Genomic DNA, 6,000 nt, shown 5'->3' with positions numbered 1-6,000 from the left:
TTTCTAAAATTCAATTATTTAAAAAAAATTTAATAAAATTCTTGACAAAATTTCAATTATTTTCAAAAACTTTTCTCAATTCAATCAAATTTTTTACAGAGATTCAATTATTTTTAATATAATTTTAATCTAATTTCTCGAAAAATGAAATTATTCTTAAAAATTTGAAATTTGTCAAAAGAATTTTAATTACCTATTTAAAAATTTGTTGATAAAATTCTTTAAATGAGAGTTCAATGTTAAAAAACATTCAAATCTTCAATAAATTATTTTTTTTTGTATATTTAAATAATTGAATTGTAGAATTTTCTAATAATAATTGATTCAAATTTGAATTTCAGTTAAAATTTTAGATAATAATTGAGTTTTCAAAAGGTTTCAAATTATAATCTTTGAATGTTTGAATTTTTCATACTTTTAACTTGAAATTGTGTAGATTTAATTTTTTTGTAAAAGTTCAATTGAATTTTTTTTTAAAGTTATTTGAAGTTTTTATTTTCTAATACATATTTGATTGAAGAATTTCCGAATACCTGAATAATCGATGAAATTTCGTAAAATTGAATTGTAAACAAAAGAATTTGAAAATTTTCAAAGAAATTTTTCAGAAATTATTAATAATAATTAATTTACACTTTATAAACAAGAATTTTAATTTAAAATTCTGGAAAACAATAATTGAATTAAAATAATGAAAGTAATTTTGAATAAGTTACAGTAACAATATTCTTATAATATAAAATAATGATTTTATCACTCGGACATCTTCATGTTTTATAACAATTTTTTAGAAGTTGTTTAATTTCAAAAAGGTTAGAATTAAAAATTTTGTAAAATATATATGTATAGTTTTAAAAACCTGGAAAAATTACGTTTTTTAACCTATATGGAAAACCTGGAAAAGTCAGGGAATTAGAAATGAGCAAAAGCGTGGCAATCCTGATAATAAAGTTTTTTTTCCGTAACACCCATCGAAGTTTAGTTTATAAAATTTTGCCTTAAGTATTAATTCCAGTTTATAAAATGCAACCTCATAAAATTCAATTTACTGGAAAAGTGGGCGCACTAATAAGTTTTTGGTAATATTTTTCTCCCCAAAATTTTTAAGTCATACTAAATCCATCAAAATCCCAATTTCTTAAGTCTCTCATTCTATTTTTATTTCATAGTATGTATACAAGTAAAAATATCCCCCCAAATTGAAGCGAGAACAATTTGAACCTACCTACATCCAATTTATATTGGATAAAATTCCCCTTCCTTTATATTTTATAGAAAATACTCTCACTTTCTTAATTCTATATAGGATAATTCAGATTTTTCGAGTTATATCGAAGTAAAAATTATTTTATACACACAAAAAAAACATTTAAGATCATTATAAAAGTTTTTCTTCTTCCTTTGTTAGAACTACTTTCTAACTCTTCGTAAAAGTGATTAACCTTTCATCTTATGGAGTGTAGATATGATGAGACGTGAGCAAAGAAATGCACGAGTGAGGAAAAGTGAAGGGGTGAGAAAAAGAGGGTAAAAAGGGAGAAAATGAGAGAAAGAGAGTAAAAGAGAGAAAAAGAGAGAAAAAGAGAGAATGGGGGGGGGCAGGGAGAGAAAAGAAGAAAAAATAATTGAGCTTCGACCTTTGATTTGAAAATTAGTGGAGAGAATAAGGAGAGGAGAATGAGAGTTGGTCGTCAATGAAAGGGGGCAACACGAGGGTAATTTTCAATCCTCAACCCCCTTAACTATCTTTGTATCCTGTTGCTTGTTGAGGCTTTTATATATATATATAGATATTGAGGGCTGAAGCACACCACCGACCACCCTTTCTGTATGGGCAAAGCTTCGTCTCGATCCCTACCACCTCCACCACTACTTTTTGCCCTATATAGTCGACTGACAGGATATAAAGTGGAAGCGTGCTTGCAAGCTCAGTCACATTCCCGTTGAGACACCGACCTGGCAGTATTTATCCGCCACGTGATCTCTCCAGCCAAGCACCACCTCACACACTTCGTACCTCAAAAAAAAAAAAAAAAACCACCTGTCGATTTTCCAAATTCACATAGTCAATTAAAAATTAATAACAGGTACGATTTCAATAATTTACCTTTTTTTAAAAGGCACCAAGAAATTATTTTCAATTTTTATTTTATTGTTAATATTACTATTATTATTATTATTACTTCTACTATATATTATACTTCTTACTATTATTATTACTATACTATTTATTTAATATTTTTAAAAAATTATCAATCTCCCAAGTAAAATCAAGAAATAAAAAAATAAATTTTAACTATATAATTTTTACCAAGTGATAAATTCATAAAAATATATTACTACTATTATTAATATTACTAGTTTGATTATTTATTTTTTTATCTAAACATACACTTTCATTCATTTTAATTTATTTATTTATTTAATTAAGTTTGGACGGACAAACAATGTCCTTAACAAAAACACCTTATAAACTATAAAGAAAGTTATGAAACGAATTATGATTATTATTAAACAAATTGTAATAATGATAATAATAATAATAATGATAAACTATTATTATTATCATTATTATTATCATCATTATTATTAACAAATAATTATTATTATTAAAACTTTACTCTAATTATAGGCAATTTTAATAATTTGCAAATATTCTAATCTATTTTAATTATTTGCAAATATTATAGTTAATATTTATTAATTGAAAATTTTAATTATTAATCTAAAAAAACATCTAATTTACAATTATTTAAAATTTTTAAATGCATAGTGAGTTAAAATTTATTTTTTACATTGATTTCAGTGATTTATAATTATTTATAATTTTAATTAAATAGTGAATTATAATTGTTTATATTTTTAATTGAATAAATAAGAAAAAGTAAATAGTAATTGGTGAATTATCATTATTTACATTTTTAATGAAATAATAATAATTATAATCTATATTAAAAATTGTTGTATTCCGGTAATCTGTTCGCAGTTTAAAGTTAGTTGTTGTTTGCTGTTTTGTTTCTTGACTTTTTTAATATTTTTTCTTTTTAAATATTTTCAATTTTACATATTGAAAATAATCGAATTGTTGCAAAGAAGTATTGAATTTTATTAAAGTTTTTAGAGAATAATTGAATTCTATTGAAAAATATTATTAACAATTTTTTTTAAAATTGAATTCTGTCATGAAATTTTATTAAAATTGTATTAAAAAATAACTGAATGTGTCAAATGATTTTACTATTTACAAATATAAATTGAATTGTTTTGAAGGATTTTTATTAAAATTTTAGAAAATAATTGAATTCGTTCGTGAAATGTTATGAAAATTTTGTTTAAAAATAATTGAATTTTTGCAAAGAGTTTATAACGAATTAAGAAAAAAATTCAATTCTTTCGTGAAATTTTTTTGAAAATAATTGAATTTTTGCAAAGATTTTACTATTTAAAAAAAATAATTGAATTATTTCGAAAGACTTATTAAAATTTTAGAAAATAATTGTATTCGTTCGTGAAATTTTATTAAAATTTTTGCTCAAAAATAATTGAATTTTTGCAAAAAATCTTACTATTTATAAAAATAATTGAATTCTTACTAATAATGTTATAATTTATGAAAATAATTGAATTCTTGCAAAGAATTTTATTAAAATTTTTGTAATTAATTAACAAGAATAATTAATTAATTAATTAATTAGTCAATAATTGAATTTTTTTAAAGTTTGAATCTGAAATTATGCAAAAATTCATCATTTATTTATTTGTTTAATTCATAATTGAAAATAAAAAATTTTGTAATTTGTATAATAATAATAAACCGAATATCACGTTCACCTTAAACAGTCATAATTAAACTATTTCTAATTATTTTGATTTATTTTAATATTTTTTTTACTATTTTTATTAGAATTATTACAAACATACTTTATTATAAGGTTATAAATTCTTTTATTGATTTTGTAAAAAAAATTGCCTGAAATTTTCTTTTAATCAAACAAATTTGTTCACACGTTTAAATTGCCATAATGTTGTTCATAATATTTTATTCAACATGAAAATTATATAGTAAAAAAAATTTTATCGAAGTTTCGAATAAAATTCTAGAAGTAAAGTTATTATTTAAATTTGAAAAAATATATTAAGGAAATTTGAATCATTATGACGTCACGATTTTGTGCAAAGCATGTGTTCTAAAATTGCGACGTCATAATGGTTCAAATACCCTTAAAAAAGTCAAATAGAATTATTTTTTAATCTATAAAATACCTAATTTATTTTTCGTTATAAATTATTCAAATATTAAAAAATACAAAATCATCGATTAATTACAGTAACGTAAAAAAGTAATAATTATAATAATAAATTATTGTTAAATAATGATGAAATGTGAAAAAAGAAAGATAAATAACTATAAATAATGATCAAATAAATTACAAATAAGAAATTAGTAAATTGCAATCAATGATGAAATAAATTATTAATGAAAATTACAAAGTATTTTGTTATTACGAATCACAACTGTAATAATTATACTAATAATAATAGTAATAATACTACTACTAATAATTATAATATTAATAATAATAATTTATTTACTGCGTGTGTGCTTTACATATTCTCTTAAAATTTCATTAACCTACATATTCTATCATAATTTGCACACTAATTCAATCAATAAATTTAACAATAATTGAATAATAATTAATATTAATAAAATAAATTGTTAATAAATAGTTGTGGGCAATAAAATAAGTAGTAAATTAATTTGTATTTAATATATAAAATAAATAGTTTATAAATAGCTATGAAATTAAAATAAGTGGTAAATAAATTATTACAAACAGTTAAGTAAATTGTTGATAAATCTGAGTAAACGATAAATCAATTGTAAATAAATAATTCTTTTAATAAAATAAAATAATAAAACTAAAAGTTAATGAATATCAAAAAATGGTAAAATAAATAGTTAATAAATTGTAATAAATAATTATAGAACAAATAGTTAATTAACAGCAATAAACGGTATGATCAATACAGTGAAACCTTTAGGAATGCAAATCGATTTTTTAAATTTTATCACAGAAAACAATCCTTAAAAAATTGTTTAATAATTTAATTTTGTAATATTTTTACAATATTCTAGAATTAAGTGAAAATAATTCTTGTTGAACATTTTTGAATACAAAAAAAATGTTAAAGTAGATTTGCATTCCGACAGATTCGACTGTTATAAAAGTTTAAAAAAATAAAGCAGTGACAACTGTTAAAAGTAAAAAAGAAATTTTAAATAAATTTGTTGTTACATAATGAAATTTCAGTTACTGATTTGACAAATTGCTGCAAAATTATTTCCAGTTCAAAAAATAATCCGCTTATTATTTTATATAATATTAAATTTTACCTCGCATTTCAATATCAATTAACGTGAAATTACTAAAAATCTAATAAAATCATTGATTCTTTGATTAAAAATATTCAACTATTTTTTTTCTATTAATTTTAAGAATGGATTCAAAAAAAGGATATTAAAAGATTGTCCTATGAATTGCATGTGCTAAGAGATAGCTTAATATATTACAGACTTTTCACTAAAAATAAAAAAGAAAAGAAGCGAAAAATTGACATGTATTATTTTTAAAAAATCGATTAAATCTCAACTCTTGTCGATGGCTTTTCAGATTACTGAAAGCTATTGCAATCACTCTGATCCTCATCGAATAACCATTTTCATGAACAGGAATATAACATATACTGACATTAAAGTCTCTCTCTCTCTCTCTCTTTCTGTTTTTTTTTTCTTTTTTTTTTTTTTTGAACGACAAACGAGTGCTTTTTAGGAAATTTTTAACTCCATTATTGACCTAACGGATAGAATTTTAATGGATACATGTATAATTTTTTCTAATCTCTTCAAGAGATTTCTTTTTGAAATATTGAAAAGTTTTTTCTATGGAATTTACAGATATTTTTTCCTTTTTTAAGTGCTAATTAATTTTTTTGTTT

The 6,000-nt window shown here is 21.2% G+C and overlaps 1 protein-coding gene across 1 annotated transcript in view; it reads left to right on the top strand.

Annotated features, from left to right (window-relative positions):
* Nucleotides 1–1,916: 1,916 nt before the first annotated feature.
* LOC122498626 (allatostatin C-like) overlaps nucleotides 1,917–6,000 on the top strand; it is a 68,220-nt gene continuing 64,136 nt past the window's right edge. The window contains exon 1 of the mRNA XM_043606448.1: nucleotides 1,917–2,087. The gene's annotated coding sequence lies outside the window, so the exon portion shown is untranslated. The remainder of the gene's footprint in view (nucleotides 2,088–6,000) is intronic.

This window comes from Leptopilina heterotoma, unplaced genomic scaffold (assembly GCF_015476425.1).
Source record: "Leptopilina heterotoma isolate Lh14 unplaced genomic scaffold, ASM1547642v1 Lhet_10, whole genome shotgun sequence".
NCBI classification, from domain to species: domain Eukaryota; kingdom Metazoa; phylum Arthropoda; class Insecta; order Hymenoptera; family Figitidae; genus Leptopilina; species Leptopilina heterotoma.
Note: the sequence above shows the minus strand (reverse complement) of the source record. Positions and strands in the feature narration are given on the sequence as shown.